This window comes from Aphelocoma coerulescens, chromosome 1 (assembly GCF_041296385.1).
Source record: "Aphelocoma coerulescens isolate FSJ_1873_10779 chromosome 1, UR_Acoe_1.0, whole genome shotgun sequence".
NCBI classification, from domain to species: domain Eukaryota; kingdom Metazoa; phylum Chordata; class Aves; order Passeriformes; family Corvidae; genus Aphelocoma; species Aphelocoma coerulescens.
The window spans coordinates 108,588,774-108,603,688 of record NC_091013.1 but is presented as its reverse complement, the minus strand read 5'-3'; positions in this window follow the sequence as shown (position 1 = coordinate 108,603,688).

Here is a 14,915-nt window from a genome sequence, read left to right as displayed (position 1 = left end):
AGTCCACATCAGCCCTTGTACTCCTCCTTTTTAAACCACTTATGCAAACTCTTGAGTCTTTTGACTCTTCAGTCGGGACTAGGGGCATAGGACAAGTATAAAGGATGAATCATACTCTTCAAATTTAGGATTATGTATACAGGTCACGTGACATGTTAGTGTAAATATCTGAAAAGCAGGCACCCAAATAAAGAGTGTACAAACATCTAATTTAAACTTTTGTGTGTTTTAGTAATGCTTATGTATTTTGTTTCTTTCAAAGAACAAGAGGGAGATATTTTTTAGCTGGAAATATGGGCTCTCCATGTGGACAAGTTGCTGCAGAATGACCTGCAGTCCAGGGAACCTGCACTGTGAGCACCCCAGTACCTCGATCAGCCCAAGTATGCCCATGATCAGGATGTGCTGGAGTTACTACTACTGCAGCAAATACATTTGAAACAGGTTTGCTCTGATTTAGTACTGTCATAGACCTGCATGTGCACTATAAGCCAAGCTTAGGCACCAGCCTTAATTTCACCATGCTAAGTTGGTGTTTGCTTTTGAGCAGGGGATAGGAGCAAGCTGCATTTCAGTAGCATGTAACTGTTTAATATTCAGACAGACATATTTAACTGGCAAGGCCAGAATGTTGCATGTCAAGGTTTAATCCTCTGCTGTACAATGAAATTTCTAGACAGCTTGCCAAAAATCACAGAGGAATAGAGCCATAAAGCTTCTCTAGTCAACAGTTTAGATCTGGAGTGACAATGCCAGGAGTCTGCTAAGTGTTAAGGTTTCCTGTGAGATGCATGGATTCAGCAACCATTGTCTTCAGTTCTCTACTTCAGCCAGGCTTTTGTAGTTGTCTGTGGAGAGAAGATGCAAGAAGTCTACTCCTGACTCGTAGTTTGGATTCAACTTATAGCCTACCCAACAGGTAGAGAAGGAAGGATCCAGATTTAAGCCCATTCTTTCCTGGATCCATTTTTATCCCCTGTGAGAGGGTGATGGTGTCTGCCAGCAGTAACTATTTGATCTCCCACTTTGAAGTTATTCCTTTGCATGCACTCACTAAAACAGGACTAGATGCTGGTCTCCTGGGTGAATGCCTTCAGCGGTGGTCAGGCAGAGAATCCTTTTTACTTTTGCTTCAGATATTTCTGTGCTTTAGACAGAGCTGAACACAAAAGATTAGGAGTAAATGTGAAAGTTGTTGAGGTATGTGCACTGAGAATCAGGAGCAAGGTACCTCTGTGCACATTACCAAGGAAATTTGAACACATCAGCCTTGTTGATGGAGGCTTAACTCTGCAGGGACTTTATGTGCCTATGGATAAGGAAATGTCTGAACCAGAATACAAAGTTTTGAGTACATAAAGGTTCAGACCTCAAATTGAGAGTCTTTAGTTGTTGGTTTTTTCCCCTCCACAGGTGAAATTGTTGGATAAATATTGTCTTGGGGTGACAAGACAATCTCCAAAAGTTGGATTATTTTACTTTAATAAGTCGCAAATGTATTGTAACTATCTTCTGCCTGTGATCCTACTTGTCTGTTCTTTTAATACTACTTTTAATGTTTTGCACACTGGGTAGCACATCTTTCTGATTCAAAGGAGGGAAGTTATGCAGCTGGGAATTTATGCAGCTTGTGACTGAGGAGACCTGTGTTTCCAAAATTCCTTGGAAAGTATTTACCTTCTGCCAGTAATGATGTGCTAATATTCAGTGGTGATGTATCCTCACATATTAACTGATTCAATGCTGCAAAACACGTGCTACAGAAGAAAAAATAAAGAAATTGCCTGTTAGGATTGGAGGCAGGCAATAATCAGGTTGTATTGCTATGAATAATGAAAGCTGTGTGTACTGGTTCACTGACAACTTGGTCATCCAGAATTTTTAGCATGTTGGTAGGAATTAGTGGGTATTTCTCTGTATTTAAAATGAGAAGCACAATACCTCCATGTTCAGTGAAGTTATTCATTCAGGGGATTATGCTGGAGTAAATTGAGATAGCAAGGAAAATAGTCATAGCCAAATTCTGCTGCTTCATTAGAGACTTGAGATCAATGAAATAGGTAAATGAAAATTAAGCGGAAATCCAATGCTGAATTGCAAATACATATCTTGGAATTAGTTCTTTTGTTGTTTTTAAGATGTCTGTGAATAGCTTATTTCCTGTTATTCAGCTAGGTTTTTGTTTTTTAAAAGAAGACCAATCCCTTCTTCAAGGGGATGAGGGAAAAGACAAGGATCCTGTCATCTTGTGTACAGTCAAGGGTATGACCCAGAAAACTGCATGTGTAGATTTACAGTTTCACTTAGAGATAGTAAATTTGTGGTGAAATGAAAAAGGATTTGTAAATTATTTGGTAGAGGAGATGATGCTATTTAAATAATTGCTTAACACTTGAAGACAAAAAATAAAAGATATAAAAAATATTTAGCAGAAAGAACAGGCAATGAAGTAGATGTGATGGTCTTGAGGTTATGACCCTGTTTTCTGAAGGTCTGAGTTGAATGGGTGATCTATCAAATACATTTAAAACTGAAAAAGAGAAAAGTTGGTGTGTCTTCTAATTTTATTGTGGTCTTTAGGAATCATGATAGGTTCTCTGTTTTGTTAGCATGAAGACCACTTAATTTTGTTAGGATATTGCTGTTACTGAGACATTAAGTGCTGATGGATAATAACAAACCAAAAAAGGAACTATATTTGCAACATCTTTTCAAGGTTTCTAGAGATCTTGCACTTCCCCCCTGTCGTCCTGTGTCTCTCTGGAGCTGTCAATAACTGAAGGGAAAAGCTGAAGAGCTGCTTATGAGCTACTTCAAAAAGAGCAGCAGTAGAAATCAACAAGCTGAAACTTCCACCAGATAAATGAACTGTTTATAGGTTAAATAATATCGAGATTTTTTTTCCTTTGATATTTCCAAATACCATCAGACACCCTGCCCTTTCCAAAAAAAAGCCCCAAAAACCAGCATTAGGTTATTGTACTCTGACATCACCTTCATTCATGTGTTCTGTAGTTAGCTTACAAGAAGTTTTATACATAAACATGGGAATTGCCATGATTTTTTTCTGAACTGACACTGTTCCCTGCTCTTACAGAGTTTCTGCAGCTAGTCCAGAATAAGAATTTTGGGAAGGATGAAAAAGAACCATTTGCAGCTATTTCTGACCTCTCTGGACAACAAAAGCAGGAGAATAAAACAGAAAATAAAAAGGCAATCAGGATGGAATTCTTGGATTTATGCTTTACTGCCAGTGTAGACTTTTCACTCTACGTACAACTACAAAAGATGTGTCAGTGTCAAAAGGAAGGAAATTCCAGTAGACACATCAGTGCACCTGTGTTTTCAATAAACTTACAAACAGGTAAAATTGTTGTATTCTATTTGCATTGTATGGGAAATAGGCTTTTGGACAAGGAAAATCCTTACCTAGTACTAGACCTATTAAGAAACAGGTTTTGGAGAAATAATTGCTTGTAAGGAGAGATCCATGAGATTGGGATTTGCAATAAGTACTTAGGAAAAAGCAGAAATAGATTATAACAAAATATTGGAGTTTGGTTTGTCTGTGATGTCACAGACCTGCTGAAGTTGAGGGGTCCTTGACAGTGAGTATCTACCCCTCAAAAAAAAAAACCCTGAATTTGAATTCAAGACATTAGAAAAACCAGTAAAATTGAGACAAATGAGAAGCTTTTATTTGTCTGAGACAGCATCAGTTAGGAATCTTAAAAGGAGGTAATAATAATTTAAGGCATCTTTTAAAAGTACAAAACAAATCAATCTCTTTGTAGAAAAGCAAGTTTGTGGAGCTAAAAAAAAATAAGAAAAAAGGGGAAAAGCAGTAAGAGAAACAGCTCTAAGGGAGAATAAAAATGGAAATAAAGGGTCAGTAGAAGCATGGTATACAGTGTTATGGGCTTGTCAGCAACAGAGTTGACATGACAGATACAGCCATGGTCATACCATGGTCGTGCCTTCTTCTAGAGGAGGAAGCCTTTAATGCCAACAGTAAACTGGCCTGGCAAGTATGGAAATTTCTATAAAAACAAATACTCTTTTAGGAGAAAGATGGATTTCTTGTTTGTTTTTCGTTTGTTTGGTTGCAGGTTTTTGTTGTTGTTGGTTTTGTTTTTTTAATTTTGATTCCTTCTATGTGTCTAGAATTGGAAATACAAAATATTATCCAAAAAAGGTATCATTAACAATGCTTCTGGATAATAAAAGTGAGAGTGGGGGTAAATTTTTCAACTGTGTGAACCAGTTCCTTTTCAAGTAAAAATGTTTATCAAAACAATTGACCCTTTTTGTCTAGAATTGACTCGTTACCATTGCTTTAAATATCTTTCTTTCTGATTTTATCTTATCTATCTGATAGATATCTTATCTATCTGATTTTCTTTAAATCCTGAGTTCTGTTTCAACCCTGAGTGCAAAGCAAGATAACATGATATGCTTGTTCTCTGCTTGTACTCATCATTCTTTTGTGTATCTTAGCTCCAGTGCACAAGAGATCTTATTTACAGAAAGTACATAGATATCTGATTTCACAGCCAATGTTGTATGTCAATATGAAGGCAAGACACTTAAATTCAGTTCTCAGCTATTCAGATTGTAATTCTAATGCCCTGGTTTTAAGTTCCATGCATAATATTAATTTTCTTGACATTCATTTATGAAAAAATTATTGATGTTTATATAATCTGTAACTGGAGAAATGTAAATTAGTCAGTCAGGAACGTTGGTCAGTTTTGGCTTTAATTATTCAATCATAATATTTTTATTTGGTAGAGGTTTAATTATAACATGCATGTTAGCTATAGCTTGAGAAGCACATCCATATGACAGTCTTACATCTACACTCTAGTCCCACTATTTGTTTGACCAACATCAGTAATATTACAAGCATATTATGCTTAAGAGCTGTATTTGTGATAATTGAAATATATGATGTATAGCTGTATCTATGGAGCTCTAATTACAGAACAAGCAGAAATGAAAATAATGTATTTTTATTGTCAGTCAGATGCAGATTCTCCTGAGGAAATTAATCAAAATCCTATTTCAAATTCCCTAATTACCCAGAAGACATTTTTCAGTCCTTCTCAATCCTCAGGTTTCTGTCTTTGTTTGCTCTGGGGAGTGGTAAAGGAGAGAAGACAGAGAAAGGTAAGAAGGGACACTGACTGAAGACAGTTCAGTGGGATTACCTGAGTGGAATGTAATATTCTGTGAATATAACCTGCAGATGTGAAAATTGTTTAAGGAGTAGTAAGTTCTTGGTGACATCATCAGTGTCAGGTAAAGCATTTCTAGAGAGCCTTTGGTGTTCGACCTTGATGCAAAAATATGTGAAGGGATTTTATGTGCCTTTTTGTGCTTATATTTTCATGCAACCTTGTAAATCTGTGGCTCCAGATGTGCTGCATTTGCTTTTTTGTCATGACATGAGATGCAAAGTGATTTCAAATTAACTGGTCAACACTAGTGCATTAATGCATGAAAAATAACCACACACTTCCTGGATTCTAAAGACTGCAGATCAAGGCTCCATCCTAAGGGATAATCAGACCTGTAGCTCCTCTTTAAGCTGCACTAGCTAAAAAACTGCCAATTCAAAATATTCTTGCCTTAGGGACAGGCTCCTGTGGCAAAAGCAAAACAAAATCCCAAAATCCCAACAACCAAAAAACCCCACGAAACCCAAACAAGATAATCAGAGCTAACCAAACATTAAAAAAGTATTCACAGCAGGTTTACAGTGTGAATAAGAGCTCAAAGCCATCATAGTGTAGTCTTTCATGCAAACCTTAAATTTTTAGGCTTGCTTTGGACTGGGATTTTTTTAGATTTTTTTAGAGAGTGGATCTTTTTAGTTGTGTATCTCCCTGAAAGAAGTACCACCTGATCAACAGCTCTATTATACAGAATTTCTGTGTCTGTAGGTTTTAATGCAGCAGACATGAGACAGACAGAAATGCACAGTCTAGTCATTTTGGAGCAGAGGTAACAAATAGAGAGGGTGGGATGAAAGCATGTGGTTGCTGCAGCAGTTTCTTGACTCTAGAGGTTTTGCATGAGTCACCTCTGCTTTGCACAGCAGCTTCAGAGCTGCTGATTTAGGGCTACAGGGCATGTGAGTTTCCTAATGTGAGTTTCCATGTGAGTCCTACAGGGGACTGTACCTGCCACCCATGGCTAATGCCATGTCCTGGGCCACTTTTCCTGCATAGATCTGGCCTTCACAAGGTGTCTTCAGGAGCTCCCACAGCCTGTCTCACCATCCCAACTCCTGCAGTGAAACTGCAGTACTCCAGGTCTGAAAGCAATGTAGAAAATTGCATCTAAACAGCAGCATTCAGACAACTAAATGACTGCTCATTTAAATACCCTCTGTCATCCTGGGGACTGATTCTTTTTACAGACCAGCTCCACTCAAGACAATAGCAGGGATTACATTATTATAAAATCGGTGCAAATGGGATCAGAAGCAGATCCATTAACTCTAATTAGGGAATATGGTGTGATCTTATTTCAGTGCACTATATACAGCCTCTGTAGCTGTTATTTCAAGTGACAGACATTTGTTTTCCAGCACTTAATTTGCACATAGAATTAATGGTAATGCATCCAAGAACTGGTATTGCTAATATGCAGCATTAGCATAGCTTGCTCTGTCCCAAGCTTCTGCTGAGAAAAGGATTCCAAAAAGACAGAAAAAGAGCTCAGACCCACTGGAATAATGATATTTTCTGTCTTCTATAGTGAAGCATTTCAGCCCAATGAGTGTTGAAAATAGAGACTATTATTTACTTTTCATAGTAGTGCAAACCATTTTCAATGGATTGCACATTTCCATCAGGGCATAACATTTGCTCCTCCTAAAAGCAGGAAAATTCTGCAGACAGATTTTTGCCTGCCTTTAAACCCCTGACCAGATGACTAACCCCCAAGGTTTAATAGCTGGTAGGAGTCTGTAGGCAAAAGTAAAAGAAATGAGTTCATCAAGGAACTATATCATGCTTCCAACATGTGGCAACATGAGTGCCTCTTCACCATCTGTTATTTGTGTGAGGATTTTATTATGTAAATGACGGTACACACTGCGCTCTAAACAAAGGAAGATGATTCTCCTTACAGTATGTTGCGACTGCCAGGCTTCTGTGTCACCCCGAAACAAATAATGAAAGCAGCAGAGCCATGGCAGGCAGAATATCTTGGGTTCTTCTACTTCTCCTCTCAAAAGGGAGCAAATATCTTGATGAATAATTTGGTTTTTGCATGTATGGTGACTCATAAAGGCAGGTAGTCAATGGAACAGCGAACAGTAGACAGATGAAACTAAATTGAGGTGAGGTTTGAAGACTTAAAATAGATTGAAGAAACAATCCTGCAAAACTGTGGAGATTTCTAAACTCTCTGGTCTTGCTGAGAGCCAAAAATAAGAAACTGGCCTCCTAAATCATCTCCAACAGACAAAAGGTGTTGTGGGATAGGGTTGGAAGTAAAATCCTGCCCTACATCCTAGTTTAAAATTTTCCATTAAATTACCAATTTAAATTGACATGTAATTATCTTAACTGGCATATTTTTGGCAGCTGTAATGAGAAGGAAAAAAAAGGAAAAAAATCCCTATGCTACACTGGATCAAGTAAAAGCCCATAGGAGTTCTAGCACTGGCCCTTAATCAAAGTCTGCAAAGACACAAAAGCTTTGAGCTAATCTATGCCAAGCCATGTTGGACAGTATGGCACTGCCTAGAGCATCCTTCTGGTGGCATTTAAAGCACCTGGTGCCCTAGGAAAAGAAATCATATCCAAAGCTGTAAATTCTCTGTTTTCCTTATACCCATCTACCGACCAACAGGGGTTGCTGTGATAGCAGCACAATATTGCATGGGAAAGAGAACACACCATTATTTTTTTTTACATTAATTTATATAATGTGTGGCACACAAGTAGTTATCTGTGCACCCCCTCTTCCTTACTGGGTGTTTCATGTGGTTTAATATAATTAAAATACTGCTGCATTTATTGGTTTAACTCAAATCTTAATTTGATAACTGGAAAAGATATGCATTAAGGATTAATTTTTATTCCAGATTAATTTGGAAGTAACTGAAAGCAGTGTCAGAATTGACCAAATTGATGATTTTAAGGTGCTTGGTTACTTCTATTGCCTTATTTTTGTGTGATTTCTTACACTTGTATTTGTCAGCTTTTCCTGACTTAATTATGATTAAGTGTTGAACTTTACAGATGGCCAACTGCTGGTACTGCTGTATTGATCAGTTGGTTTTATTAATGTGTTAAATTTTGTGGTTGTAGCAAGATCATATTTTGTGATAGAACAGCTAATAGCTAGAGAACTCTGCCATGAAAGTCCCAAGAAGCCCAGCCTTAACAGGTATTAATTTTTCTTATATTTATGGTTTTTTCTAATTTATTTATTCATTAACCTCTAACTTCATTAAAGATACATCTGGAATGTTTTCATGCTAAAAGACAAACCTGTGTTACTTTTTAACAGATAGCAGCAAAATAACAGAAAGTGTACAGAAAGAATCCAGCTACCACTGACACCTGGAAGTGCAACTGGCTTTTTTTTTTTTCCTGAGGTCCTCAAAATCAAAGTTTATATTTTCTGTGAGAACTTGTTGTCATGGGGCTTTTTTCAGAATTATAAATCAATGGCAACTGTAATCTAATTCCTCAAATCAAACAATTTGGTTCAAGTTTGCAAATGTGAAATAAGCTTGCTTTCATCATTGCAGGTGTCAGAACCAGTTCAAAATAAATTAGGATATTGATGAATATTTCTGTGTCCTAATCTTTTCCCCTCATAATGTATGTCTAAAATTCAAACATCATTTGAAGATAAATTTTTACATAAATGGTATTCAAAACAGCCTAAAAGATTTTTGTGACGTGGAATGGTACTGAAAGTTAGGGCGAAGTGTGAAATACATATAGATTTTTTCATCACGCTTTTTAAATCACTACTTACTTCCTACACATTTCTGAGCCTGTTCTCCTCTTATTCTATGAACAGTAATATTTTCATAAGTATCATGGATAAATTTTTTAATTTTGTGTCCAATTTGCTGCCATTTGAAGTTATGCCTTCCACAGTGTCCTCTGCAGACAGACTCCTTCCTTATAGCATAAAATTGAATTAAACTGTAACTATAGAGTTTCTTTTATCCAACAAATGTTATTTTATACATCACATACACGTATATGAAATTGGTAATTATTTTATATTCTGAAACTTAGAAGTGATCTTTCAAACAGAATGCCAATATTATTTTTCTTGAGATACAACATATTACATTGTAACTATAATTATTCATTCCTATGTAAATGTTTTTCTCTACCAGTTTGTATATATATATAAACTAATGGGGAGCAGTTACATAATAAACACTCTGTAGGGCTGAAGTCTGCATAACCTTAGAAGCCTGGAAGTGACATTATTATTATGCCATGTGTAATGTTTTACCCAGTCATCAGTTTTCTGTTTCTCAGAACTCTTCCGCACAGGCAAAGGAGCCCAACTTGTGCACTACTCCCTGATTTGAACAGGAGCTGAAAAACTTGGGAGAAAAATCATCCCACTCTGCTCTTGGTCACAGCAACAGGACTTCAGTCCAAGGCAGGTTATGCCCTGCAGCTGCTTCTGAAGGTCAGCAGAGAGAGGGCACAGCCACCACTCTGTGAGAGTGAAGGGTTTGCCACAGCCCCCGGCAGTGCTGGGATGGCACAAGTGAGATGCCAGTAGATGTCTTTGCAGGGTGCTAAGCTCAACCCCAGCTGTCAGAAATGCCTTCCAAACCCTTTGGTCAAACAACAGGGGATCTTAGGAAGTGTTAAAAGTATTGGCCAGCCTTCTGGCCTAGGGTTGTGGAAAAGCATCTGAGAAGAAAATATTTCGGTCCTGGTTTTTGGACTCCAGGGAAAGTAGAAAATGAAGCTGTGGCTCGAATTTAGTAGTTGGTTATGCTATTTGCACGTGCAAAACTCCAGAGAAAAAAACATGAGCAAAATGAAAACAGAGAGCTGTAAAGGCAAGACCTTTCCATTCAAATTTTTCCTCCAGAATGCCAAACGAAGGTATAACAACAGCAATTACACAATGTGAATAATTTTTCTATCTTTAGTTCCTGTAAATTCAAGCTGACACTCACACCTCACCTAAATTCTGATACATGTCTCCTCTTGATTTACATGTGCTAGGTTTTGCAAAACAAATTTAATTCCTGATTGCTGCTTGATGGTGCAATCTGTTGGTGTTTCTTCTCTTACTTTCTGATACCTGTTCATTTTTGTGTTGCTGCCCAGACTCCCCTTCTCCCATGTAACCAATTGTTTCAATCCTCGTTTTAACACTGTCTAATTTATTATTTCTTTCACAGTGCTTTTTTTTCTTCCTTTTTGTTTTGTGTACAATCTCCAAGGTATCTAGCAACTCTTGGGATAGATTGAATAGATAGAGTGTGGTGGACTGGATGTCTGAGAGTTAATATTCTTTGTAACTGCCAATAGTTTTGAGCAAGTCAGTTTGTCATTCAATATTTTTATTTTTGCTCTCCTCATTTCTAGTAATGCAGATAGAGCGATCCCCCTTCAGAGCAAAATACCATGATGTTCACAAGAGCTATATAGATAGAAAATGGTGCTGGTAGCAGCAAAAGAGGAAAGCTTTCATTATCAGAACGACATGGACCTAAAGGTGTTGTAAACTAAAGGCCAATTATTCTCTAAGGTCCATGAGGGGGGCCACTTCCACTATAATCAGTCTTGTGAATGTGAAGGCAGAAGAGGACCTTGACTGTCTGTATCTAGACTTTGTCAGGCCATTTGTTTGTGACCAGAGTTGTGTCATTACTGTGGTTTTCAATAAAGGGATGCTCACTGAGGCATCACGTTGATATTTTTGAAGTATGTTCCACATTTTCAAAGGAACAAATTTATCAGCATAGAATTGAAATGCCCAGCTGCTTCAGTATGCTATTGAGATTCCACATCACTGATGTGCAAGGGCATTCATTTTTCACCTATTGGATTTAAGGGGAATGGACCCCCACCCGGATTGCTGCATCCAGCCCTGGAGGGCCCAGCAGAGGAAGGACATGGACCTGTTGGACCAAGGCCACTAAGATAATCAGAGGGATGGAGCAGCTCTCCTATGAGGAACAGCTGAGAGATTTCAGATTCTTCAGCTTGGAAAAGAGAAGCCTTTGGGGTGACCTAATTGCAGCCTTCCCGTACCTGAAAGGGCCCACAAGAAAGACAGGAAGAGACAATTTACAGGGGCCTGAAGTAACAGGACAAGGGGGAATGGCTTCACACTGACAGAGAGTAGGTTTAGATCAGATATTAGGAGGGGTGATGAGGCCCTGGCACGGGTTGCCCAGAGAAGCTGTGGATGCCCCATCCCTGGCAGTGTTCAAGGCCAGGTTGGATGGGGCTCAGAGCAACCTGGTCTGGTGGAAGGTGTCCCTGTCCCCAGCTGGGGGTTTGGAACTAGATGATCTTTGAGTCCCTTCCAACCCAAATCATTCTGTGATTCTATGATTTTCAACAAGTGAAGGCATGTTAAAAAGGAGATGATTTGGCCAAACCTTGTTCTTTTTTCCAAAGAAATTTTGTGGAAAATCTTCTTAGGCTTTCATCTCTGAGTCCTGTACTAAGCCAACCCTTTGCAGGTGTTCTAAGTCTTCTGATGTTTCTGCAAAATATGGCCTTTAACAATGACCTTTGGACCTTCCATTGAGTATGTTCACAAAATCTGAGGAGGAATGCTGTTTTGGCCAACACCTGTGACTCACGAGCCTGAGAGCTGAAGTGGTTCCTGCAGGACCATGCAGCCAACCAAGATGATTCCTTGGGCACTGAATCTCTGGCATCACTTGCTAAATATGCTACAGAAAGCAACAGTTGAAGCTGTGTAGTTACTCTGCAACATCAATTCTTCTTCTAGGATCTATGGAAAATGGATGAGTGAGCCCAGTCTGGCTCTTTGCTGACAGGCCAATTGGAATAATTGGTGTCTTTTTTTGCAGCATTTCTCAGCAAAAAAAAAAAGCAAGGCTGGAGCTGAAAGGAGGAAAAATCTCTTCATTGAGTGTTTTATGTCTAGAATCAAGACTTTTTGAAGGATTTAAGTCCCAAATAGAAATGAAATATCCAACCAGCTATTATAGCTATTGGGAGATGGAGGAACAAAAAGGAGAGAAGAGGGAAAGGGAAACACTTCCAGAGAAGGTGATGCTGTTTGGAAAAAATGTCTCTTACAGTTTGGCATCTAGCTGTTAACATGCTCTTGCCAACCTGTGAGTTCATTTGAGGTTTATAGCAAGTTACAGGAAGAATAAAAAGTTAATCATGTGCAGAGCCTTGGTGTTGTATTCTTGCCATCCATTTCAATAGCAGTAATAACACACAGACTACAAAACGATTAAAGAATGGCACAAGCTGCTTTCTACTTGAGTTTGCAAATGTATCTCCATTAAAAGCTTAATTTGTGTGGTTTTCATCCAAATTTAAAAAGAGGATGTGAGGTCTAAGAACGCTATATATGGGTTGGATCTGGTGTCAGAGTCTTCTATCAGTTTTTACCTGCGATAGACATGGGGACTTTTCTCCCTCTATCTAAAAACAAACAAGTATTTTATTGAGGTTCAAACACACAAAAAGAAATAAAAGGAAAAGTGGGAGATCTCAGTTAGGAAGATGGTTGCTCAACAGAAAATTTAACTACATGTTGTAGCCTGTATCTTTTTAACAAATCCCAAAAGTTCCTATTAAATATTTTGAGGATTTGAACCCAAGGAAACCTATTGTAATACTGTCTGGACCTGGATTAGCACTCCAGACTAAAGATTAATTTAATTTTCTTTTTATGATTTGTAATTCTTTTCTTTCTTTTAAATTTTTAACTATGAACTTTACCGTCATCAGCTGAGATAAAAGTTCTTAATGCATCTAAAATTATCATTGCTACTTACAGTGAACAAATAAGCTTCTCAATAATAAAACATGGAAGAGTTGAGAAGACTTCATGGAAGACTTTTTAGTGGATTAAACTTTTTCTTTTCTGTTTCTGAAATACTTTTGAGTGGTAATCACTTCCCTGAAAATCTGCACCTTTTTTGTTGTATATGGCTGCAAACTGGACAGAGGAATATTTTTCTTTGCTCTCACACTACACAAATGAAGTGGTAAATTTTACCCATGGCATATACGTGCCTTTAACTACATTAACATCCTTATTAGCATATTAACATGCATCTGAGTTATCCTGGTACATTATAAACACACTGGAACTGATGTATATAGCAGCATATAAAGATTTATTATTTTATTTAAAGGACTTAAAATTCAGCAAGAACATGCTGTAGGTGAGTGACCCTACTTATTAGGGATGACTTTTAACATCTTTAGTCCACAAATTTCTACTGTCATTTGGGGAAAACAAAGAAATTGATTTTAGAAAAAATGTCTTTTCATTCTTTTATTTCTTGTCATTTTTTCTTTGTTTCATATATCAGTTTCTTGTACAATGCTTTCTCTCCTTGTTTATCAAAGTTATTAATTTATGGTCTATTGATGCAGAACAGTCATTTAAGCTGAGACTTAGTGCTTGGCTGTCAGTAAGAAAGACGAGAAGCAAAAGTGTGAAGGATTTTCCCAGGGTAGAGCAAGAGTTACAGCCATATCTCTAAGTGGAAAACTTAGGCAGGTGTAAAAAGTTGGATTGCAGAAAAGTAGGACAAGGCTGTCACTTTTTCTTGGGAGATAGTGTAGTTAGATTTGTGTGTTTAAAATAGTTATTAAGATTGGTTTATATTCAACTACTTGGAATTGTCCAGCACTTTCACTACATATAATAGTGAGACTCTGCGATTTATTTGGGTTTTGTCTTGCCAACTGGCCTGCCTCCTTCCCTTGCCTCTTTCTCCTCTTGCCTCTTTTGCAGTGTTATGCTAGATATGGGAGTGAAAGTTTTGCACTTATCTTGATTAGAAGAGTATCCTCTAAATGCTAGTTCTTTGTCTTTTAACCTTGAATTATTTGCTCAGTAATGGTTGAATTGCCTTTTTTTTTTTTTTTTTTTGAAAGAGAGCATAAGATTTGTGCAATGGTGCTAATGTCTGGTCTAACCTAAGTTTACCAAGATTTCTAGACACAATCTAATATTATTTGTGTGTATGTACCCTTCTTATCTGCATGGAGATTAAACTGGCCTTGCCACAGTACTGATTTCACTAGAAATATGTTGACTGTAAGTACCAGCATGCTCAGGTTCTAAAAACAGTTAATAATTTGAATTTCTATGTGAAAGGCAAGGGAGGGAGAACACTAAAACTTTGTGGAATAACTTCTTTTTTTCAGTGTTGTAACTTAAAAAATTAAAACTTGAATATTGATGCTCCTTTCCACTCCCCCAAGAAAATTTTATACTTCAGAAAGGGCCTGAAGGCTTAGTAGGAGTTTAGTAAGAATGCAGGACGGTCACCATCCTTCTTGATGAAGGTTTATCTCATAAAGTTCTGCCTTGTTCTTTAAAATGAGGAGGAAGTTTGTCTCTCTAGGTCTGTGATTTACACGTGCATTGATTTTACATTCATCTAAACTACAATGCTATGCCTGTCAGTTGGTTCCTTGATGCCAGTGTGGTTGTATTCCTGTCCTGAAGGGAAGGCATGTGGATTCCTTGTAGCTCCAGCACTGCAGGTAGGAATATCAAGCATATGATTTCTCTTATTTGAAGTTACCAAAATGCTGGAAGAAGAGGTCAATGCCAAATAGATAGGCTGATTAATTATGTTTAATTTCTCCCCTAGAAGATTGGTTGTATCAACAAGAAATGCTGAAAACCTGTCTTTAAGAGGAGCAATTTTTATGGAGCCA